Source organism: Python bivittatus, unplaced genomic scaffold, assembly GCF_059951505.1.
Source record: "Python bivittatus isolate LINGU-HERP-01145 unplaced genomic scaffold, Pbiv_v1 ctg000330_np1212, whole genome shotgun sequence".
In the NCBI taxonomy this organism is placed as follows: domain Eukaryota; kingdom Metazoa; phylum Chordata; class Lepidosauria; order Squamata; family Pythonidae; genus Python; species Python bivittatus.
Window position 1 is genome coordinate 23,415,124 of NW_028277058.1, and position 26,699 is coordinate 23,441,822.

Below are 26,699 nucleotides of genomic sequence, written 5' to 3' on the forward strand. Positions count from 1 at the left end.
TGTTGGTCATTATTCCAGATATATGCACATAATTATGTAAAAGAAAAAAAAAGGAAAACAGAAATGTAATTTTTTTAAAAAAACTTAAAAAATCAGTAAAAACAATATTAGGAAGCTGTATTCCCTCCCATTGAACCTGACCAATGATTGCATCACAATATTTATACACACTGAAACAGTTTCTAATTACTGTGTTTATGTCACTTATTCCCCCCTTAAAAACTAGTCTAAGGTCTGAATTTGCCTTGTTGCATGACGTGATATGTATATAGGGGAGACATTTTTGCTTAAATTTAATCAAACTTCTGGTCTGGATGTACACTGTTAAATTTGCCATTGCTGCATATTTTCCAAGTTTGGTTTCCCAATCTGATATTGTTGGCAAAGTGTCTCTTTTCCAACGCTGAGCCAAATTTGCCCTTGTGACTGTCAGGATATATTTGAATAAACTGTGATATTTTTTGTTGCTTTGCTTTGGAACAATTCCAAGTAGAAAAAAATGAGATTTCACTCCATATGATAAAATGTTCTTTCTGTATCACAACATTTCCAGCAGTTTTTATTGTATGATTATGGATGGAGTAATGTACCATCTGTAAAACATTTTGTACCAGTTTTCTCTTACATTATAGCATGGAATAAATTTTACCAAGTTTTTCCATAAGTCTTCATCCTGTTGTATTGTAAATGTTTCTTTAAAATTTTGCATTCACTTTATCATACAATTTTTTACTTGTTCTTTCTCTTTGTCATGTTTTAATATATTATTATTATTACATTAGATTTATCTCTGCCCATCTCCCCTAATGGGGGACTCTGGGTGACTCACATAGTACAACATTCTAACATTTTACAACTTAACATTTTACAACATTTATCTTTATCTATCTAACATTTTACAACCTATTCTATATGGCCAGCAGCAGTCACAAGGGAGTCAGCACATCCGGGCTTTCTTCCTCTGTTGATTTTTTCCGCCAATCATGTCAGTTGCGTCCAGCGTCCAGTCGGGTCCAGCACCGGTTTCTGCTCCCCACGCAAAGCACCACCAGCGTTTTGTCCCACTGAAACGGGAGTACCTATTTATCTACTTGCAGATGGTATGCTTTCAAACTGCTAGGTGGGCAGGAGTTAGGATGAGTGATGGGAACTCACATTGTCATGCGGAGCTGGGCTTGAACCGCTGGAGTGCCGACCATTTCTGACCAGCAATTAAGATTGTTTTTTTTTATTCTTTCAGATAATTTTTAATTGGAATTTTTTACATAAGTCAATTTCAGTGACTCTTAATTAATGAATAGAATATTGATTAAATCTTAATTTTTGAATGAAAATTTTCAAAGATCTGATCACTTGAAATTTGCAACCAAATCAAAAAATTGTTCTGGTTATATTTTTAGGGCTCTTAACCACAAGAAATACTGTAATTTTCATTCAAGGTTGCTTATCAAAACATTTTTAGTGTATTTAATGTACTCTATTATATCTTCCTTTTTTAATGTAATTTTTAGTGTTATGAAAAATGTCTTAATGTTGAAGAAATTCAGGATGGATACAAATAGAAGCTAGTCCATGTTTGAAGTACAGTGTTTAAAACTTCATCATTTGGAATAATCCCACAACTTAATTGTGGAATGAGTTAATTGAATTATGTACTTTATATATCTATAAAAATTAATTCTATTTTAATATTTTATTTTATTAGTAATCTATCCTGCACATCCAGTGGAGGGCAATACCAGGCTGTCCTTCTCCGGGCCTGAAAGCTAACCAGTCCTTGGAAGAGGTGCCACCTGTGAATACAAGTAGTCCTCATTTAGTGACTGCCTCATTTAGTGACTGTTCACAGTTATGACAGTGATGAAAAAGTAACTTTACAACCAGTCCTCACATTTACCACTTTCACAGGTCTGTAAAGAAAAGGAAAGGAAAGCTGAAGTAAGTTCATGAGCAGAGTCACAGTTTCACTTAGCGACCACTTCACTTAATGACTGAGTTACCAGTCCCAATTATGGTTGCTAAACAAGGACTACCTGTATAAGGGCTAGGAAGGAAGCAGTGGAAAACCACTTTTGTACTTTCTGTACTTTTTTTGTACTTTTTTGTTCTATATCCATTACTTTTCAGCCATTATTACACAATATACAATTTTAAATAAAACACTTCACCATAAATTAGGTTCAGAACAGATAGGCTAGAAAAGGCATAATTTTTTAAAGAGCTTATCTTCATGTCCTGCTTACCATCTCACAAAGATGCCTTACCATTTTTGATGGATGTAGCATCATGAAGTTGTAGAGGCAGCTGTAGTTTGCTGATTTTGGCAGTGCTGTTTTCTGTCTTCTCCTGATAGCAAACTTCCCATGGGGATAATCTAGGGTGCCTTAGGGAGGACCTTGAAATGATGCAGTCAGGGACAGCTTTCTCCTCACTTGGATTGGCTGGAGAGCTCTGTTGCAGGACTGTCCCCTTCCTGTCTTTGATGGCTGGATTCTAGCTCCAGGAACTAGGGATGATTGTAGGCTAGCCTATCCCTGCATTGCCTGAAAAGGGTGATCTTTGTGGGTGGAAGGAAGAGAGAAAGAGATATTGGACACACCACAGGGAAGGTGAAGACTAAACAAACTGAAGTGGCTGTTTGCTCCAGGTTGGCATGTGTAGATCTGGCATGATTGCTAAGTTATATCAAGTTCTTCCAAGTGACCAAAATCATTAGGAGAGAGAGCCATTCATTAGCTTAAAAGGACAGGAGTAGTTCTTTGGGTAGCTTTTAGTCAGAATGCTTGCTTTTCAAAGGGGCATTGGTACAAAAGTATTGCAAAAGGAAAAGCAGGACTGAAGCCATGGGCTGAAGTACCACAGTGAAGAAATGTCATCTGGGTAAAAGTGAGGATGCTCTTTCCCCCGCCCCACGTTTTCCAGTGTTTCTCTGGCTTATCATTCATTTTCCTTTTGCACTTATTTTTTATCTTTTCCTTAAAAATAGATTGAAAGAAGAGTAGGGTCTGTGGGCAGCATCTCTGGGAAGAATATTGATCTCTTGATTTTCCATATCTTTCAAGAAAATATTCAACAATATATAAAGGCAACAATATTTTTCTCACAGCAAAAATAAATAAATAAATAAATAAAGCCTTGAACTTCAGATAATCTTCACTCTGAAAGACCCTAAGAAGGAAATCCTCAGTTTCCCCAACCTGCCCCACCACATGTTCAGGAGATCGATTGGTAATTGTTTTCCTGCCAGTGACTGGGTAGGAGGAGAAACGATGCCAGTGAAGCCACCAATTGCTGCCCTGAACTGTAGTGTATGAAAACCATAAGGATAGTAACAATGTCCTGCCTCACTGCTGAGGTACCATAAAGCTCAGCCATGGGTGCAGTGCAATTTATGCCAATGTATTTCTCTGCTGACTAAGAACAGGAAGAAAGCATGTGAAAGTGGTGCCCTATGACACCCAGCCAGTAACAGTCTCCCTAAGTTGTTAGAATGATGATTGGTCATTCTTTCAATTCAAGTAGCATCTAACCAGTTTTTAATTAAAATGCTCTGCTTCAGTGCCAGCTCAGAGTTATATGGCCCCCCTAGGCCACTTGACTAATGACACCACCTCCCACCAATGCAAAGATTTGCATTTTTAGAATGATTTGGAAAGAGGGATAGTATTGGTACCCACCAAGCATTGACACCCTAGGCCAGTTCCTACTTGTCCTTAGCCTAAAGCTGGCCCTGCTCTGCTTCCAACATGTCAGGGCAGCATACTTTGTTCCTCCCCTCCATCATAATCTGCAGTATCTCCATTTCTTGTTGAGGAGCTGAATTAATCAGCTATCACAAAATTACCAAGCTAGCCTATCCATTTTTGCCATTGTTGACGCAACAGATGGATTGAATGTTCACCCTTGCAATCTGAGTATTTCTGGCTAGTAACTTTGAGTAAACAATTGATTTCATTGAGCAATAATTAAACAACTGTGATGTGATAGTAATTAACACAGCTGTGCTACTAAGTAAAATATTGCACTTTAGTTTTTTGAGCAGCATGTGATTACACTGAATATAAATCTAACACTGAAATAAGGAAATTGTTAGCTTGATTAATAGAAAGCATAGGACATACAGTAGGTAGTTTTGGGTTGGTGAAAGCAGAGTCAGATGTGTGGATGTCTGTTAGCAAAGCAAGTCAGCATCAATGTAATTTATTTATTGTATATTATACAAAATTCATTACATAATTTATTACATAAATATAATTGTATATTTATCTCTGCTGGAAAACATAAAAAACAAGAACATTGGTTTTAAAACAGGCCCTGCACTGGTTGTCCAGAGGTTCCCACTTGCTGGTTTCAACCAATAAACCTGATATGGCTTGGTTTGATGGACTATGTTTTCTGTGTGGATTCAACTCATCCAGTGTGTCCTCTGAAAATATTAATAGTGTTTATTGTTCAGATTAACAGTGTAGTTCTATGAAGATATAATGGTATAGTGAGAAAATGCCATGGGGAGCAATTGTATCTTATTTTAATGTTTTGTCTTTCTCCCAACTCATTAAACATAGTGAGGGACAGTTATAACAGAGAAGTAGTTTTAAACACTATTTGGGTCTCAAGGGAATGAGTTGGCTTTAAATTTTGCAGATCCGTAAGCTCCCCAACATGTTTGCTGAACTTCCCGTCTTGTCAACAGATAGTCACAACAGAGCTTTCAACCCCTGCACTGGGTGATAGCCATGCCATCTTCCAGAAGTCTTCCTGTCTTCTGATAAAGCAACACTTCTGGCCCTTCAACCAGTTTCTGGATTGCACCACATGTCTCCTTAAACTTGACATTTTATTCATCTATCTGTCTGTCTGCCTGTCTATCATGAGTTTTATTACATATATGTGTGAACTTTTCTCTAACAGTTAGCTACAGTTGTAAAAATATGATTGTCTATTATAAGACAATATATCAGGATATGTGTTTTTATGCATGTATGTTAACATATTGCATGGCTTTCTAAGAAATACTTTGAATTTGCAGGATTGTTTTTAAAATGTATCCTAATAGAGGTCCTAAAAAAGTATATATCTTCCTGCCTGCCTGCCTTCCTCCCTTACTCCACCCTACCTGACCTCCAGAAGTGTAAGTCAGTGTCCATAGTACTCACTCCTCTAATTTCCCCTCCAATTTTCTGTGAGGTAGCCTGAGTGATAGTGGCTGCCCCAAGTCTAACAAAAAAAATTAAAATAATTTAACTAAAGCATGATGAAAAAGCTTTCAGTCTAATGTGTGCACTGTAAAAATAGCTTAACTAATTAAGAGAAATTAAGGGGTATTAAGTATAGAAGTCAGTTTAGGGTTATTTTATACCATTTGTCCTTCATGAAACAGTTTTCTACTTTATTGTGATTTTCTGTCTCTCTCCCACTTGCCTCTTTATAAAATCAAATAAAATATTTTGTAGCATTATACAATGGGCAGATAGAACGGAGGATATAAAGGGTTTAAAGAGTAGAATAGAATCATCTCTCATAAATTAATCCCCTAGTTAGTATTCAATCTGTCCTTTCCCCTCTACCGTTCTCTAAAGTGTATTCATTTGTCACTCACGACTCTTGTATGAATGTTAATATGTAGGAAACTGGCCAACACCTGCCATTTTCCAGTATTTGCAGGGAATGTGGCAAGTCACTTGTGTGCTTAAATTTACAGTAAGGCTCAAGTAAGACTCAATTTCTGAATTATTAAAAATCTCACATATCAGTGATGAAAGACAATTTAAGAACTATCAAGAATTTTGCCTGGAGATTTGGATCCACCGGTTTTCAACAGTGTTGCTTCTACATCAGTGAATATGATTAAAGTTAGATTAGATGTTTCAAACTTGAAATAAAATGTTACATCTTGGAAAGTTCTCCTGAGTCAGCTGAAATTGAGTGAAGTTTGATAGAACAAAACCTGAACTGATTTAGGCATTCTATGTTTTATCAAAGCAAACTTGAAATGATTTTTAGTGTTTTGGTTATGGGAAAGAGTGGGAACTGAGACCCAGCTTTTGGAGATGCAGCAATCCAGACAACCGCTACATTGCCACAAGACACAACAGTTTCCTACCACCCTGTGGCCACCCTAAATTTTTGCAGCCCAGATATGGTAGCCCAAACCCTAGCCTTCCTTGAACTCAAAGCAGTAGTATGGAAGTATTGAAAGAATTATGAAGATAGAGATTACTAGATGGCTAAGGCTGTGTTTTGAAATCTCTTTCAAATTTATTACCCTTTGCAAGGCAGGAGGACATCCTGGTAGCAAATACAAAGTACCAGTCAGTCCATGAATTGATTACTTTAAAAAATGTTTTAAAATAAACCTATGCCTAATCCTAATCTTGCAGAAAATCAGGAACATGAACTGTCTCTCTCCAGACCACTATATAGAGGTTCACCTGCACTGAAGATTTGCCATAATTTTTTTTTTTTTTTGGTCAGTAAGAGCCCTGGTGGCAAACTTAGGGCCAGCTGGGATGATCTGGTTGCTGGGTTCTTTAGAGCTTGGTTGCCTTTTGTATGTTGGGCCCACAAACAGTAGTTTGTGATCATGAAACCACAGTTGATCACAGCTGCCCAGACACCAGCTTTGAAGCATGAGGTTAATAGCTATGCTTACCTCTGTTGTGTGAGTCTTATCCAGCATCTTGCAGTATTCATCTGTGCCAGGGTCCTGCATCATAGAAAGTGCTGGGCCCTACAGTACAGTCTTCTCACTCTCACCTCATCCCACTTGTGCATAGTGAGGGAGAGACAAGAGCATGTGCCATTTTACCCAGAAAGAAGATAAACACAACCTGTAGTGGGAAAGAGAATCCAGGGAAATTAGAGAGCACACCATCTTGTAGCAATGGCTGTATGAAGTAGATTTGCTTCAGCAGTTGACAGCCCATTGGGCCTAATGTTGATTTACATCTGTAAAAAAAATGTAATGCAACAGAACTCTAAGAGTGTTTTGGATACGTTGGGTGGTGGATCACATGTTCTCTACTCAGATTATTATCTGAACGAATGCCTGCACCAAACATTTATAGCATCTCTACCCATGCATTGCTTTCTGTCCTTCATGGATTTTTGGTTGTTGTTCTCAAGGAGAATAGTCTTTTCTGCAATGCCTCAAAACTATGAAAGATATTTCATACGGCTATAAAATAAGAACTGTGCCTCCAATATCTCACCTCAGACATCAGTTTTCTTAGGCTGTTCCTAGTTTAGCAAGATCTAGATCACTGTTTTTCAACCTTGGCAACTTTAAGTTGTGTAGACTTCAACTCCCAGAATTCCCCAGGCACCATGAGTTGAAATCCACACATCTTAAACTTGCCAAGGTTGAAAAACACTGATCTAGAGGGACAAGGTCTCCCGCTTCTACTCTACAGGGACATTCTGTGTTTCTATCACAGCTTTTAATGCAAGAAGATGGGATATATAAGTATCAGCGTTATTTGATCTAAGATTTCCAGAGTTTGTGAAAAAATAAAATTTGAATTCTAGGTGATTGCTCACAGGAAGACCTTGATGTATGGTGTGTTTGTGTGTGTGTGTGTGTGTGGTGGTGGGGGAGGTTGAGTTAAAAACTGAGAATTCTATCTTGTGTAGGATGCAAGGCTGCAAGGCCTAAATAGGCAGAAGGAAGATAAGTAGGAAAGAAGACTGGGATGGCAACAAGCAGGCAGAGTTGCAGAGAAGGCAATAGCTGAGTCTTCAGTAATCTGCAAACCAGGACATACCCAGTGAAGATAACTGGACTATGCTGCCTGTATATACATAATTCTGGAAGTTACAGAAGAGACCATTCATATCCCAAACTACAGCTATCAAATTCAATTGTCAGCTGCTGGAATAACTACAGAGGGTTCACTGAGAAACAAAATGTTACACTTAAAGGGAAAGTTTGGTCATCTATTTTTTGTGTTGATGATCTTCAGATGCAAAGTGCATATTATCCCCATCTCTTCCAATCAGATAAATTTCTGCTAAATTCTGCACCATGGCAGCCTGATCCTCCCTATTCCAGAAGACTGATGCTGCAAATGTCAAATATAACCGCACATTTGAGTTATGTGTCTGGCTAGCAAGAAAGGAGTTTTTGTTTGAAGGATACATTGTTGCAAATATGGAAGACATCCAGGTTCCTTGTTCCTCTTGACACTGGATATAAAATTATTGCTGTATTTTCCTAATCTTTCTAATCTAACACACATACTCAAAAAAACCCACAACTGTTTTCATAGCCAATTGCTTTTACACTTCATGGCAGATGGCAAAAGTGAATGGAAAGTCTGCCTTTTATTAATGCCATTAGGAGTCATTGCACTAGTGAAATATCTAGAGCAGTGATTCTCAACCTTTTTGAAGCTGCCGCCCCCCTGAGGAGCGGAAAATTTTTCAATGCCACCTTTGTGAAAATCCTGTAATTTAGGGTATGGGGGGGGGGGAGTTACTGAATTATAAAAGGCAAAAATTTTAAGTAATTTTTTTCAGTAGACTTACACACCAAATTTGTTCGATTTAACTTGATACTTTTGCCCTGGAAGGTAATTGCATTCCTTTTATTAAAATTAAAATGACTAATGCAAAAAAAATGCTTAAATGCTCTTTTATGTAAATATGTTTATTTATTTTTTTATGCTCATTTTAAAAAAAATTTTAATTTTTAATTTTATTTTTTTTATTTTTTTTGCAAATGCTTTTTTAATGTTTAAAAATTCTTTATTCTTAATTAGATAATTAAAAAAACAGCAAAAAAATACACTAAAAGAGTAATATCAATGAAATATGCTTGATTATGTCAGTGGGACGGTTGTGCTTGATGGTTCAGAGCCATTTTCTGAACGTTTGGTTCAATATTGTTAGAGAGATGAAGGCGCAAGTCCCCTCTTTCCACAATTTGGAGTCGACTTCTTTTTTTTGTAATTAGATCAGTCACAGCACTGAATCCTCGCTCGACAAGGTAGGAGGAAGGGAAGGCAATTAAAAATTTTTTGATGATAGTCCACAGTCCTGGGTAGAGGCGATTGATGTTACTTTGAAGCCAAAATTCTGTGAGACAATCACCATTTCTCAAAATTAATAATTCACGACCACGATAAAGAACTAATAAGCGCACTTACCTAGCCGACTGGCCAAATAAACAATGAAAGTAAATCGAAACTGAGGGGAAAAAACAGAAATGAAGCGAACGAAAAGCAACTCAAGAAACACGGGTCAAATCAAACATTCATATTGAAAGGACGCTCAACGCACGCACTGCGATTAATCGCGCGGGAAGACAGCTGACGCACATGCTGTGATTAATCGTGCGGGAAAACAGCTGACGCATGCGCTGTGCTGGTTGGGATCGGAGAAGAATTGTAGTGTCGAGTTCTTCAAGGTCAGCCTACCTAGAATACAAATTCGTCTCACCATTCTTAGAAGTGCGTGAGGGCAGCCATCGTGTAAGTTCATTTTATTGCTGGTACAAATGGTGTAAACCAGATAATCGATTTAATAATTTTTTTGGGGAGTTTTAAAATTAAGTTCGAATGCCAAAACATGCCCACCGCCCCCCTACTGCCCAAAACAAGTTCACCGCCCCTCAGCATCCTCCCACTGCCCCCTGGGGGGCGGTACCACCCCCGTTGAGAACCAATGATCTAGAGTAACAGTCAAGAAAAAACAGGTTCAGTTAAGTTCCAGTGAACTTGGAGTAATTTGCTGTATTCATTCAGTACCACAGCCTATAATACGTGCATTGGCATTCTGACCAGCAGCATCTTGCTGTTTTTGTCAGAAATAGAAAACAGTGTAGTAACCTTGTGTCACAAGTTCCACCCTGTAGGGGTACAATTGCAATGCTACGACACATGTAGGAAAAAGTGAGGACTGCATTGTGAAAACGCTTCTATAACTCTACTCCTGAAGAAGCTGCTGCCTCTGACTTCATGCCTCCGTTCCCACACTGCATTAAAATATGATTTATTGATTATTTCACAATGACTGGATACACACACACTGTTAAACCAAAAGTCTGCTTATAAGCCACAATGGCTGGGTTTGCTCAATCAAAACCAATGCACACCTTAGGTCTTAGAGTGATGCCTGAATGCAGCTTATCTAATTTGGTTTTAATATGTTCTGATTGTATGTTTACAATTGTATGGCCTGATTATATGGCTTGACCATATCTTTATATGACCAAGCCAAAGTGATATAATTTCTGTATATAAAAATCCATTAGTTTTGCCATTGTTTAAACAGAACTTTGTGTTTTGTAATAATACATTGCTGTAAGATTTTAATGTGATGGGATGGGCATAGAAACCCAATATGAAAAGGCTACTAACTGCAAAGCATTCATGGCCTGTGATTTTGATTTAAATTCTTTGTCTCACTGCAGTATTATTAAGAAAAAGAGACTTTTAGTGAGTTTGGTTACACTATTACCAGTGCTTTACTGCTGTGATTGTATGTATGTTTCTGTTTGGGTAAGGGGAATTGACAGTGGTAGCTTTTAACTAATCACCCAAGACACAGACCTAACCATGTTATAATGTAGTGGTTGTCAGAAGAACAGTTAGGCATGTTACGTTCAATTGGCTGTCCGCTTCTCATCTTTAACAAAACCATAAACATCTGCTTTGGCCAGCTGTGAAGCATTTTTCTCTGTGATACTGTTACTGTAAAACCATTTCACACTGAAGGTTATTTGTAGTTAGGATGGAAAAATTAAGGGTTCATGTCTGGAATTCTGATCTAGGATTTAGCCTCTAGGGTGCTAAGGCTACCATTGGAATTGCAGACATTAAACTGCATAATTATGCTGCAGTGATGTTTTTTCTAGTCTGAGTGGATGAGCTGCAGAATGTGCAATCCAATATTCTAGTACCTTGGGGAATTAGTTTAGAGCTTAAAATTAATCTCTTACAGCTGCTTTGCTAAAGCAGGTGAAAAGTGAAAATAATTATTGGAGCTCTGTGACCTCTAATAATTGTGTGAAATCTTCAGAATATAGGCTGAAAGAGGTCACTAAGATGACTTGCAGTTTTCCGAAATAACATGCTGCTTGATGAGATAGCACTTTCTTCTTCTTCCCTTGAAGAAGGAGGCAATCAATTTTGTAGGCTTTGGTACAGTCTCCTCTTTTCAACACGTGCCTTGAATGAATGGCTCTTGAAACAAAATCAGAGTCCTAAATTCAATCAGGGGTCTGCAGGGACACATTCTCAGGCATATTTAAACTTGGTACAGAAAATCTGAAATTGGGAGGGGACTTCGGTATAAACACATGAATTATTCAGGAAAAAAATTAATATTGTAAAAGTTAAATGAAACTGTTTACTGTATAAACACCTGCAGAAAATTAAGCAAGTTAAAGAATTAATTAACATAGTACATGGGAGATTATGAATCACCACTCAAAGAGCTTTACATATCCTTCCGATAGACACGGATCCTATGCAAGAATAAACTGTATATGGGTATCAAAATCTTTGCCAATTCAAATGAAACATGCAACAATTGCAACTCTATAGCAACATCTGCAAGATCTTGCTGCTTTTATCCGAATGATGAAAGAGCTAAGCAAGCTCCATCTTTTCGGGGTATGCCTGCAACTTAGTGGTGCTTGTAGAAGAGGTGTGGGGCTTGCATCAAGATGCTGTGATGGTGCTCTCATCAGTTTGCCCCCCTAGTTCCCCCCTCACAGATATCACTGCACCTGTTACTACAACAGATCATGCACTAGTAATGTTAGAGCTAAAGCTAGACAGATCTGTCTTCCTTTACCCACATTAATTTCAACCTACCAGTGAAATAAGTATCTCAATCTTTAAGTAATTTTTAAAAAACAGTGTAAGACAAACATCTTTAACAAGGAGAGCCTATGAAAGCAGTAATAGAAGGAAAGTGCATAAATCAGATGAGTATAATTTTTAAAAAATTACTTAGCAAATTAAATCTCACAAAAAATTATTGACAAAATACAGTGAATCAGGCTCCAAAACATATAAACAATTAGAAGCAAAAAGAAAGGAATTAGATATCTTAAAGACTAATAAAAATCTCAGCATAACTTTTCTAAAGCAAAAATATGACTTGGATAATAATTCAAAATCGCTAGCAGACAATGAAAGCAAAAAGATATGTTAACTCAGCACAAAGGCCAAATTAATCCTGACACAAAAGTTTAATGCTGAATTTATGAATTTTTTGAAAATGTCATAGATATAAATAATCCAAAAACCTGAGAAAATTAATAACTACCTAGCTAAATTGAAAATGCCAGAATTCTCCACAGAGCATACCCAAAATTTGGGTGCACACGTTGATTGATTGATTTATTATGTGCCATCAAGTTGGTACCGCCTGTTAGTGACTACAGGAAGTCCTCAGTTAATGACCGTAATTGGGACCAGAAACTCCATCTCTAAGCGATGTGGTCATAAAGTGAAAAATCACATGACCCCCACCGACTTATGATGGCAGTTCTGGCAGTTCCAGTTGCAGTAGTTAAGCAAATCATGTGCGTTTGTTAAGTGTGATACCACATGACCGTGACTTGCAATGTCCTACTGGCTTCCCCACTGACTTTGCTTCTCAGAAGCTGGCTGTGAAGGTTGCAAATGGCAATCATGTGACCATGGGATGCTGCAGCTGTCATAATTGCCTGCCAGTTGCTCAGTGCCTGAATTGCAATCATGTGACTGCAGGAATGCTGTGATGGCCACAACTTTATGGACCAACTGTAAGTCTCTTCATTCAGTGCTGTAGTAACTTTGAATGGTTGTTGAATGAATGGTTGCTAAGTGAGGACTACCTGTACATACATTTAGTCTGGCATGATCCGTCCCCAATATAGTCCTTTAGGTCTTCTAATGCTGCACCCATCACCACTGTAACTGAGTACATCCACCTTGCCGCTGGTTGTCCTCTTTTCTTCCACATATCCCAGCTTTATAGACATCTCCAGAGCGCTAGGTCTTCGCCTAATGTGTTCAGTGTATGATAATTTGAACTGGTTTATTTGGGCCTTGAGTGAGAACTCTGGATTGATTTATTTGATGATCCATTTTCTTGACCATCCATGGTATTCTCAGAAGTCTTCTACAACCAGTTCACAAACATCAATACTCTTCCTGTCTTGCTTCTTCAAAGTCCAACTTTTGCTTCCATAGACTATCACAGGGAAAACTATTGTCTGTACTATTCTGATCTTGGTATAGACACATCACAGCATCTGAATATATTGTCCAAGGCTTCATTGTTACTCTACCAAGTGCTAGTCTGTGTGTATTTCATGATTGCTGATTCCTCTGCTGATGATTATTGATCCTAAAAGACAGAAGTTATCCACCAATTCAATAACTTCATTGCCAGTACTAAGGCTGGACTTGTTGTCATTAGTTTGGTTTTTATATTTGAACCTAATCCCATTTTCACTGTGCTCCTTGATTTTCATTATTAGAGCTTACAGATTCTTTGCATCTAGCAGATAGTGTCATCAGCATAGCACAGGTTTCTTCCTCCATTTTTAAAACTACGCTCATCTTCTACCAATCCAGTTTCCCTCAATATATATTTAGCGTAGGTTGAGTAAATAAAGGGTGAGTATACAGCCTTGTCTCACTCCTATGCCAACCTGGAGCCATTCTGTTTCACCATGTTCCATTCTGACAGTGGTTTCCTGGCCTGTGCATAGGTTTCACATGAGGACAATGAAATATTCTAGGATTCCTGTGTTTCTAAGTACATTCAGCTTGACATGATCCACCCAACTGAAGGCCTTCCTTTAAGCAATGAAGCACATATTGACTTCTTTTTGATATTCTTTGGTTTTTTCAATTATCCAGCATGTATCAGCAATAATGTCTTGTTCTTTGTTCCAATAATGTTCCTTGGCCTTTTCTAAAGCCAGCTTGAACATCTGTCATATCTCTTTCCATGTAAGGCTTAATCTGCATTGGATGGTCCTAAGCATTATTTTGCTAACATGTGAAGATAAGGCTATTGGTATGTAGACTGACTACTTCCAATCTGTTTGTCACTGTGCCATTTTCCAGATTTGCTGGTATACTTTGGATAGAACCTTTATTGATATTTCTGTAGATATTCCATCAATTCTTGTAGCCTTCCAGCTGATAATGACCAAAGTGCTGATCTAACTTCATCTTCTAACACTAGAGGTTCTCGTAAGTACAGAGTATCTTCTAAGGTATCTGGATGTTGATTTTTCCACAATACAGAATTTCAGTATACTTTGTCTGATCTTCTTGGAATCAGTTACTATCTGTCCTTTGGCATCATTTAGCATACCAATTCAAGGTTGGAATCTTGAAAGACTTTCCCTGTTTTTCTTGTCTCTTTCCATCTTTGATGTAATATTGCTTCTTGTCTTTTCAGCTCTCTGAAATTATTTGTTAAGTTTCTTCCTGAGATCTTTGTCTTTCTTGGCTTTCTCTTCACTTTTTTGGCAATTTCCAGTATTTGTTCTGACATCCAGTTTGCTTTTTTCTGTTTCTTGGTCTTTGGCAGTTTCTTTTCATATCCATCCTTAACAACTTCTTTGATTTCATTCCATAGTTCCTCTGGTTCCTGATCAATGAGATTCAGGACTTCAAAACAATTCCTGACATTGTCTTTAAAAATGGTGGGTACAGTATGTGGTCAAGGTCATATCATGGAAACTGGTTGGCTTTATTCTTCTGCTTTAGCTTGACTTGGATTTTGCACATGGGCAATTTATGATCTGTTCCACTGTCATCCCTGGCCACATCATTGCTATTTATAACTGAGCTCTTCCATCTCCTTCTACCAATAATATAGTCAATTTGATGCCTGTGATGTCCGTATATACAGATGTTCTTTTGGTTGTTTGAACACTGTGTTAGCAATGAAGAAATAATTGGATTGGCAAAAAGTGGTATGTTGGTCTCCTGCTTCTCTCTCTCTCTCTTCCTCTCTCCCTCTCTCCCTCTCTCTCTCTTATGCAATTTCTATAGCTGTCCATCTCAAACCAAGAGATTTTGGTTTCTTAGCACATATAGTTCAACTATATTTTCCTCCTTAATATTTCCAGCTTGGGCCTTTGGGTGTCCAACCACAAGCAGCACATCTTGCTTGTATGTTCTGTCAATTTCATATTGAACTTAACCATAAAATTAATCAATCTCCTCCTCTTCTGCATCAGTGATTGGAGCACACACTTGTATAATTGTCACATTAAAGGGTTGTTTGTGAAGTTTAAATTGATTGTATTTGGTCACTGATTGCATTACAGCCAAGTACTGTTCTTACTATATCCTTCTTGACTATGAAAGCAACACTGTTCCTTCTTTGCTTTTCATGTCCTCAGTAATAAACAGTATGATCTTCTGAATGAAAATGTCCAGTTCCAGTCCATTTCAGTTTGCTGATGTCTAAGGTGTCAATGAGTAGTCAATTCATTTCATCTTTCATAGTGTTGAGCTTTCCCATGGTCATGCTTCTTACTTCTGTGTTTGTACTATAACTGTGTCTTTGCAATTTGGGGTTTTCTTTTTTTGCATGGCAACATCAGGAACTAGATATCCCAAAGGCTTTAATTTAGTTACATCATAAACATAATTAGTAGTCTGAAAGACCCTCAGCTCTTCCTTAATTGCATCTAAGCTGAGGGGCCCATCATCCAACGCTATATTGTCAAGCATTTTGTTTTGTCTACACAAGTGGTTTTCTTAGTAAAATAGAGGAATGGTTTACCATTATCTTCCCCTGTGTGGTATAGGTAGTCCTTGTTTAATGACTGCCCTGTTTAGTGACTGTTCAAAGTTACAATGGTGCTGAAAAAGTAACCTTACGACCAGTCCTCACACTTATGACCGTCACAGCTTCCTTACAGTCACATGATTGAGATTCAGGCACTTCGCAACCAGTAGGCATCTTTAACTGTTGCACTGAGCCATGGTCATATGATTTCCATTTGTATACTTCACAGCTAGCTTCTGGCAAGCAGAGTCAATGGAGAAGCCAGCAATAAAATCACAAATCACAGTCACGTGATATCTTGCTTAATGACCATGGCAGAAGTGAGGTCGTAAGTCCATTGTAGTCATGTGATGTCTTACCACATTGCTTAGTGATGGAGTTGCCAACGACTACCTGTATGGAATAGTGCCTTTGCTGTTGTCACTGGGGGAATCACCTCCAGCATCTTTCTATATTGCTACTGCCCAGTATAAGTGCCTGCTTACTTTAGCTGGGCAGCTGGGATGATCTTTGTGCCTGTATTCACCCCTTGAATATGACTATACTGAATATCCACAGCATTATTGCTAATGTTATATTATATACTCTTGACATACATTTCTGGCATTCTTTGCTCAACCCTCCCAGGAACAACACCCCTCCCCCTGCACTGAGTCAATATAACAGGACTTTGTGGAGAGATACACTCTTTTGGAATTAGAAATCATTGACTTTTTACAAGTATGAAAAATGGAAAATTACAAGGTGACTTTAGAATCCATACAAGTTATAAAGGTATATAATTCCAGAGTTTGTAATAATATTAATCTATTGCAGCAGGGAGAATATCTCCCAGTATCCTGGTGAAATTCTATGATTACATTCATTCTGAAGCTTGATAAATACCTATAAGGGGACTCTTTTTGTAGACTTACTTGACTGCTTCATGTGGATTATAAATTATATTTTAAATTATAAACTAAGTATGATTTAATTAATTAAATTATAAACTAATTATAGGTAAAATTGTATATTTAGATCAGTCTGGATTTATTCGAAAAAGAAATATATCTAGCTTAAACAAAGTATTAAATATCATACATATTTGTAAAAGTAACTCAGTTTCCTTCCCCATAAGCTAGCTGGCTATATTGAAAACTTTGATTGTATAGAAAGACTATTTATGAAAAATCTTCTACAAAAAAACCACAACTTTTTTTTTAAAAAGAAAGTTGAAAATTGTCAGCCCTTGAGCTAGACCAGATCAGACCAGCTGCACAGAAGTCTAGGATGATACTGTATTGAGATAAACTATATAACAAAGTCTTGCAAGTCTGCCTGTGTTTTCCCTTCCCTCCCTCTTATAACCCAGGGATTCAGCGGGGAGCCAGTCTGAGCCTTTTTCTAATGCTCAGTGCGTACTTCTGCACCTGATGTTGTTTTAATGACTTCTGGATGGCTTTTTCAAGGACATTTCCATGGTTTCCTACAGATGTATAAATCTACAAAAGCACAATTAAGGATCAATAACTATGATTCAGCTGAATTTCTACTTTTCAGAGGCATTAAACAGGGATGTCCATTAGCCCCCTTACTATTTAATAATAGAAACATTAGCAATAATGCTGTGGATATTCAGTATAGTCATATTCAAGGGGTGAATACAGGGGGTAGAAACTATATGGTTCTTACTTTTTCAAGCCTAGTGCATTCATCTCAGTTTATTAAAGAAAAGAGCTCAAACATTTTGCTATTAGTTAATTATATTTTTAAAAAAACCCCTAAATTAATCTGCATCCATGTTCTTCCAAACCACAGAAAATCATACCTAGTATCTTAGAACTATCTAGTATTTAAATTCTTCAAATATTTAGGTGTAAATATATGTTAGAACTTTAAAAGGTTATTTAACATTAATCATGGAAAAAAATAAGCAAGGATATGAGGGCCTGGAATAAAAGTTCCTTAAATATTTTATGCTAAATTGCATCATGTAAAGTGATGACTTTTTCAAAACTTAATCTTTTTAATTCGGACCCCTTCTCAGTGTATATGCCAGATAAAATTATATCAATATCACGAAGAATAATAGAAGGATTTCATTTTAAATAATCAACACTGAGTATCAATGCAACACAATTAGCACACATCATCCCATTTATTCTGGAAAACTTGACGATACAATGGATGCAAACTGAAAAAAAATCCATATTTGGATAAACACATAAACACGATTTTCTTCCTTTTAAAAGATCTTTGCAAAATGAATAAATGAAGTAATGACTTCACTCAAGTCATGGTTCGATTGTGGAGGAAGAGTCACCTAGCACTTATAATGAGGGATTTATAATCCAGGTAGAATAAGAGACTTTTATAAAGATTTGGTAACTTACAGCAAGGAAGCTGTACAACAATAATTGGACTATAAAATGTTGTAGCCACTTTAGTTTAAGGTAAATTATTTTCTCCATATTAATAGGGTGGTGGAATTTGTTAACCAACAACTGTCAAATGTTGAGAAGACAATTATCAACTCTTTTCCGCAACCCAGAGGAACAATACCAAACATTTACTCTGTTAATTGCACATTAGGCTTGAAAAAAATGTGGAAGTTAAAAATAGACAAGCAATTGGAAGACACAGTATGGCCACCCTTGTGGAGATTTGGGGACTTCTTATCTGCTTCAATGTGGGAATTATGTTTTATTATTTTACACTGTTTAGCCTCTAAAAAGTTCACAGGATATCACAAAAATCTTTTATGAGTGCTCAAGAGGTTATGGTGAAAAAGGGACATTCTTCCATCTTTGGTGGGAATGTGATAGCTTTTCAAAGTTTTGAAGGGAGGAGTTTATCAAAATGAGAGGACTGGGGAGGAGCCAAATGTTTGCCTTGTTTGGCCATTTTTTTCAGGGTGAAGTTTTATGCAAAATAAGATCTTTAAGAATTGCAGAGGCACAGCATACCTATTTCAAGCTAAAACAAAACAAAACAAAACAAAACAAATTGGCCATGACACTGTTGGAGGGTGAGGGGGAAGCTTTTGAATGTGGCTTTCAAGTTGTCCACTGTGGCCTTTGGTATTATAGGAAGGCATTTTTTTCGAGTGAGCAGGTTAGCAATGGACCAATGGCATTATTCTCCCAACCAGGATTTAATGCATGATAATGTTCTTCTTTCCCATGACATTTTGCCAGTGCAAAGGACTGCTTTCTCCAGGTCATACAATCTCTTCCTCCACCTCCACCTCACTTTTCAGGAATCCATCTGCAGTGTTAATCAAGGGCTCTGGGTGGCAGCGGTGGGTGCTGGGCGCCCAAATTCCTTAAACTGGCACTGTATGCATTGAGACAATCAACTCTTGGGCCAAAATACAAATGTCATGGCTCTTTGAGGATTGCCCTGTTAGGATATTATAGACCAGGAGAGGTCCCATGCATTCATTATCAAAAGAAATAAAAGCTGTGCAGCACCACTGTTGGCTGAATTGCATGCTTATGCTATCCAATTTCATTACCCATCTTGTATTGAACAAAATAAACGGAAAAATGAAAAATCAATTAATCCTGTTCAGAAAATCCACAGAACTGCCAAATACACGTTCAGCTGTATAATAGATGTCTTTAATATAACCCTGCAAATAAAATATGAGTCAATAATAAGCAAAATAAATGTTATTCCCTCCAATCAGCTTTTTGAATCTGAGCACTAGCCTCCCACCCATCTCACGGTGGCTGAAAGAAGAAATTTGACTGAAGAGTCATTAACTTCTTATTTGTCTGAATGTTTTTGCGTCTGGAAGGAGCAATCAGTTATCATTTTTATAACTCACAATAGTCTCTTTTATATTTCAGTTACTGCTTTTGAATTGTTCACTCCATCTGATTGCAAACATACAATGAAACTTATAGAACAGGATAACAGCTTTAATCCATCTTGCTTTAAAGATTATAGATCAATAATTTCAACAATAAAATAAAAAGTAAAGTCACTTCTGTATCAGATACAAAGATGTTCTTGCCACACAGCTTATCTTCTGCCTCATAGAATTTTAATAGTAGTTTCCCACTTGAGATTTTTTTTTTCTAATTGTATGAAAACAGTTACAGAATGAAATCTGTAGTTAGGTCTATGTACTTACAGTGGTACCTTGGGTTACAAACTTAATTCGTTCCATGACTCTGGTCGCAGCCCGAATTGGTCGCAACCCGAAGCAAATTTTCCCATAAGGTTCAATGTAATTACCGTTAATCCATTCTGGCGTGGAGGACAGGGAGGCGGCTATTGCTTGGAGGGAGAGTCTCCCTCCCTACGACCACGTGTCAGGGGCAGAAAATGGCCACGGACCATGTGTCAGGGGTGGAAAATAGCCACGGATCACGTGTCAAGGGTGGAAAATGGCCACGGACCACGTGTCAAGGGTGGAAAAATGGCCGCAGACCATGTGTCAGGGGCGGAAAAATGCCCGCGGACCGTGTCACGGGAGGGAAAATGGCCGCGTATCCTGTTCGTACCCCGAGGTGGAATTCCCAAACCGAGGCAAAATTTTGCGGCCGGAGCTGGTTGTAACCCGAAAAGTTCGTTAACAGAAGCGTTCGTAACCCGAGGTTCCACTGTAATACTGAGAAGCTTAGAATCACCTTGAATATTTCCAAACATCCCACTAAACAGATGCCTTACTGAGACTCACTCTCCTCCCATTTTATCTTTGATAATACATTCTTCACCATGACAATCACTCTCTGATATCCTGTAAGTAGCCTTTAGGGAAGTAATGATGAGTTTCTGACTACAAGTGTGGCTCTGAAATAACCTTACCACTAATTAAAGGGGGTAAAAGTGGGAACTCTATGGATCAGTGGAAGAGAAAAATTCTTATTTATGGCTACATTTCATTGAGCCTCATCAGATGGAAAGCTAATGTATTTCACAAGATACTCTCCATCAAGGATTATAAGTATTGACATTCCTGTTCATTATGGTGCTCCGCTTTGAATGAGGCTTCCTTTTCAAAATCATTATATGGTAACTATCTTAATTTCAGAAATCAGCTTTCATATTCCATATGAAATACCCATGAAGTAAAGAAGGGGGTGGCCCTTTTTTCCAGACCTTGAAACTCCCCCAGGCCACTATTGCTGAAAATGAGATACTGTATGTGGTTTCCTGATCTGTTGAGGCAAGAATCACAAAACTGGTGAGGAAGGCCTCAAATAAGCTTAACATCGTATTAAAAATGCTTCTCCTTCTCAAAAAAACCAGTCAGGTTTTTGTGCATGCAAAGTGGGAGCACTGTTAAAACTCACTCTGTACTTTGCTCCTCATTTTATCTGCCCAAGCCTGCAATAGGCCTACAGTATATTGTACCACAAAATTGGGGAACCTCTATGATATACAGATTAAAAATTAATTACTAAAAGTGTTATATTTATTTCTTGCCCAACCCTACCACTGATGAAATAATTAGCTTTATTCATAGGCATTTATTGTTTTAGGGGATCACAATGCCACAAAGTTCGAGAACCACTTTGGAATGATTCAAAGCATTGGGAATTTCCTCTGCAGTCACTGGTCCGAAGCATAAATGGATTTTACTAGTCACCCTAAATAAATTAAAGCCTGAGAAATCTTTAATCAGTGTAATGAGGAGTAAGTCAATCATTTTAGAGCTTTTTGGCTATTTCAGCAAAGTTGAAGAATTTAAAGAAGTATGCATTTTTTAAGCTGGGGGTTCCAAATTGAATTCAAAGTCCAGTACTATTTATTGAGGCTATTTTGTTCTTTCACAATTGCTAGTCTATTGTTACTTTTATAATTTATTTATTTATTTATTCAAATTTATTATAGCCACCCAACTCCCAACCCCATAATCTTTATTTTTAGATTGAAACTTTCAGTAAAGATAATTTTTGTCTATTTTATGTATAAAGTTTTTAAAAATGCAAAAATGACTTTTTAAAAAAATGTTCTCCTACACAACTGCTTTATGAGAATGCTCACCAAGGAAGGGCAATTGGAGCAGTGGGTTTTAGCATTTGGTGTTAGTTCTGGGAATCATATTTTACGCCCTACGTTAAAGTTTGAGGTGATGAGCCACAATTGCTTCCATTTTATACTACATTGCTGGTGTCATGGGACGAGAGTCTTTGATTTCTGCTATGCTATAATGCTTTGCAGGTAGACATGGTCTTGCTGATTTCAGGGGCTTTGCTATCTATGGCCCTTTCAAATTTTCCTTAGCATTTATATTAGAAAGATGAATGTGCTAATTAACCTATCCTAATAATATTTAGCATATTTGCAACCATTTTGGAATATTCAAATCATTTCATGGGCAAGAATAATGTGTTCCCAAAGGATAATTAAAAAAAAAAAGGGAAGGCAGTGATGTTACACTTACAATAAGGATGAGACAAATGCCTGATTCCCACAACTGTACTGTGGTATGTTTAGGTATGACTTATATGAACTCAGCCACTGTGGTTTGTAAACCATAGTTTATGGCTGTACTTTGTAGTTTATAAACCCTGCTTTATGACTTAGCTAGTTAAGAAACTGCAGCCAACGGTGGTTTCTGCAATAATCATTAATTAAACAAATTTGTGGACCTAGTCATAGTGGCTGTAGCCATATATTCAGATGAAATTTGGTTCAGGAACATCCTGCTTCGTAGCCGCCTTCTCATAAATCATTTTAATATGTTTTTTCAGATTATCTGAACAAAGGAGTGTAATAACGCTAATGTGCCCTCTCTGATGTCAACACATTTGCTATGCTTATATGTCTTCTGTCAATCCACTGACTCTACAGTCCTTCAGTGGTTGCTAAATGGCAACGCCCAGCTTTCTTCAACATTGGCCATACTAGCTTAGTCTGCTGACAGTTTGACAACATCTGGCTCCTGGTTCCTTACCCTGGAATTCATGGAGGTTCAGATAAACTTTATCATGTATGGAGAATATTTGAAGAATATTTGAAGTATTCACACATTAACCTCAATGTGTGAATACTGTCCATATGTATTAGCCTGAGATTCTACTTTAATAGAGAATCTATGGACATGAGGTTCCCTTTCATGCTGTCCAAACTTGTGGTCAGGAGAGATGACTGATGAGCACATCAGAGGAGAAGGCAAGACTAATTCCTGTAATTGGGGTCCTGTTTTTTGCATATAGTTTTATAGATATAGATTCTGCATACACAAATGAATTTGAGGAGAAGCAGTACAAAGCTACTTCCCTTCAAAGTATTCAGCCTCCACCATGGGAAAAGGGTGTGAAAATAGGCACATCAGTAGCAAATATATTTGCATGTACTGAAATGGTTCATTAATATCGTGTTTCTGGCATCATTCTGTGATATAATAGCAAATAAACAGTTGCAGCTGGATTGATGTGATGGAAACCATCACAGTTTGTAAGAATAGAAAAGTGTGGAGAGGTATGGTTAATGGTCTTGGTGTAAACTGGATTATTTCTTTATTTAATGGTAGTTATAACCCACTGAACCCCAAAGGACTCTGGGCAGTGTACAAGATTAAACAAAAGGAGAAACATTACCATAAATACAAAAGAAATAACAAAAGAAAAGCACCGGTAAAACCCAGAGTAAGCACTCACAGTCAGTCAGCTGAGTCTAAAAGATGCTGATATAAAAATTTAAATCTGCTTCCAGCATTGCACCAAGGCGTGGGCTGTTTCTATTTCTGTTCCAAAAAGTGGACATTATTACGAAGAAGTCTTGCCATCTCAGCCCTACCCCATTTTTTTTTATTATTATTATTATTATTATTATTATTATTATTATTATTATTATTTGCCTTACTATTTCTTACATCTTTTCTTTTTTGTGACTTTGGGTCAGTCTTAACTCCTAGCAACTACATGGCAAATCTGTGAAGTTTCCTTGACAAGATTTTCTGAAGTGGTTTACCACTGCCTTCCTCCTGGGGTGGAGGGAGGACGACTGGCCCAAGGTCAGCTTAGGCTTCATGCCTAAGACGGGGCTAGAACTCACTGACTTACGGTTTCTAGCTCAGTGTCTTTAACCGCTGCATCAAACAGGCTCTCCTCATTTTCTGTGCTTTGCATAATACTACTTATTGCAAAGACGAATAATATGATGGGTACATATGTATGTTTTCTTTAATTCATCATATGACAGTAGTTGATGAATGCACTTTTCTCCCTTAAATACGCTGCTCATTGATTTATTTGAATGATACATATGTTTAATGTTTTTATACTGGTAGAAATGATTCCCTTCTTAGATAGTTTTAAATACAAACATTGTGTAATCTGTATTGTCCTGCATAGAATATATTTCAGAATAAGCAAGCAGAATAAATATGGCTTGCAAACATTGCAGTAGTTATGGCAAGATAGTTGATTATTAAAATAGAACAGAGAATAATAAACAATAATTCATATAAAAGATAATAGTAATCTCAGTGAGATTCAATAGCTAATTTGTGTATGCCAGTACTTGGCAGTTACAAAAACATGTTTTTCTAAATGTTAAGGTAGAGAATTGAGGTCTGCTCAGATCCAGTTTTGCAACGAACAGGATCCATGACTGGATTTGTTCTCTGATTCATACATTGCAGTCAGGTGACTAAGCCACGGATTTACCACAATTGTCTAGGCTAGCACAACATGCTAACTTTTTTTTTTTTTTTTGCAATTTACAATGGTCAGCTTCCTACAATACACTAAGCCCAAACCACAAAACCTACTTATGGCTTAGGACAATGTATGACTTGAGCTACAGTCCCTAATACCCAATTAATAATAATGTTTATAAAGCATGCTTTTTTTTTCTTTTTTAAATCTTAACTGCCATTTAGTTCTGAGGAGGAAAAAAGCCCTCTACATTAAATATGTCTTTACTGCATTGCAGATGTGATAGTAATCCTACCATGCTATTTTTGGTGTGACCAAAAATAACATGGTAGGATTTTGGTTTCAGGTTGATTATGGAGTGGTGTGCATTCTATTTAACAATAGTAAAAACAAAACCACACCCTGAACAGTAGCATTTTGCATTGCTGTTTCCTAGGTGGACATTTCCCATCTCCCTTGAAAAGAGAAATGATGGGATGAAAAAAGCTCATGAAGGCAAACTTAACATAAAGGAATATGTGGGCACAAAACAACTTTTCCATTACTTCATCCTGTGATGCTGTAACATTTAGATATCCACTTCCATGTAACTCAGGCAAACCTTTGCTTCCTTCACTTTAAATCACTAAGCCAGAACTATCAGTAAAAAAAAAAAAAAAAAAAAAGGAATGTGGCCTTTCTTGTACAGTAATAAAGCTTTAACTATCACAGTAATAATGTGACAGAGCCTTGGAAAAGTAGTTCCCACATCATAGCTGTAATATATCAATGGCTCCCTAGGGCTCTTGTTTCCTGCAACTGGGACTGGACCAGTTTCCTATATTAGTACACACTGCCACCATCTGACAAATATTATTAACTCAAAGCCATATCAAAAGGTTAGTGGAAGTTGTAGAGTAAGAGAAACAGACTTTAATGACTAAACACATTCAAGAAGATACGAGCCACAAAGGCCACATTCTCTGTGTTTAAAGATTTAAATGGATTGTTTATTTATCTTTCATAATTATAGTTCCACCTTTGCACTACTATTAGAACTCCAAATATAATACTGTTATAGATTTGAACACTGGTCAAGATGATCTCTTCCTTCAAAGTTTTCAGTGAATAGAACTTTCCTTGTTCTATTGAAAGTGAACGTTCCATTGTTTCAAGACTTAATAGGGGGGTCCCTATTAAGTCTTGAAACAATAGGCACCAAGTAGTATTCTGGTGTCCTGTTTCAATGAGAGCTGGGTTTCCCAAGAAAGCATTAGAGATAGGCAGGCGTGATTCATCTTTCTTCCTTCGCTAGATGTAGGAGTGAGTGGGTGAAATATTGGGACAGATGGAAAGCTGCCCATAAGGATGATAGTCATTTCTTTTGGTAATTTTAATTCTTTCCTAATGGTGCAATGATGCATTTGACAGATGAGTGTATTTTAGCTTAGCAGTTATTTCATAACATTACTGCCCACCGTTGAGCAGAAACAACACAGTGAGGTTCAGTCACACACTGGAGCCACAGTATTATGTAATGTATCTCCTGGCTCTTGGCTGATCAGCTACCAGCCAAGATGCCAAGCTTTATTATTCTTGCATGTGTAGCACTGTATGAGGAGTAATATTGTTTAAGATATCTCCTTTTCACTATCAAGCATCAAACCAGCATGATGCATTACCCTATCAAGTTAATGTTTACAGAAGCAGGTGTGAGCTCACAATCTGTTCACAGCTATTACATTTTAGTGTAATAAAATTTTTAGGGAAAAGTAAGAAGTAGCAAAGGCCCCACATACGTACAAAATCTAGCAACTACTTTTTGATTTACAATCAATCAATGAATAAGTACAATCACCATAGAAAACCAGGATATACCGTATTTGTCCGTCAGTAAGACACCCCATGTACAAGACGACCCCCACTTTTCCAACCTAAAATTAAGAAATCAATATTTTAAAGATAGTGCAGAACACATTTTTATTTAGTAATTAGTTAACATTACCTGATACACTCAGTGGGAGGAGGTCCAAACCGTCTCTCTGCAGCTCTATTTCCATGCTCTTTTGCATAACTGATTACATTCAATCACGAGTGAAACTGCCGATAGCTTGTCTCTGCAAAGAGACTTCCTCTAATTGGTTTGTTCAGCATCAGCTGACGTCAGTTACATAAGGCTTGTGATTGGAGGAAGTCTGTTTGGGAGACAAGCTATTTCACTCGTGATTGGAGGCTAGCAATAGGAGGAAGCCTGTCTGCAGAGACAAAGTATGGGCAGTTTTGCAACCGGGCGGTTCTCTCCTCGGCTTACTTCCTTGAATAAGACGCCCTTCAATTTTTAGCGTAAGGATTTTAGAAAAAAGT

At 37.4% G+C, this 26,699-nt stretch overlaps 1 long non-coding RNA gene across 1 annotated transcript; it reads right to left on the minus strand.

Moving 5' to 3' along the window:
- LOC148215918 (uncharacterized) lies at positions 1–26,451 on the minus strand. Its single transcript, XR_015796322.1, has 4 exons — positions 26,341–26,451; positions 6,653–6,830; positions 2,265–2,557; positions 1–1,910 (listed from the first exon to the last, which is right to left on the minus strand). It is a non-coding gene; the product is annotated as an uncharacterized LOC148215918 (long non-coding RNA).
- Positions 26,452–26,699: the final 248 nt, after the last annotated feature.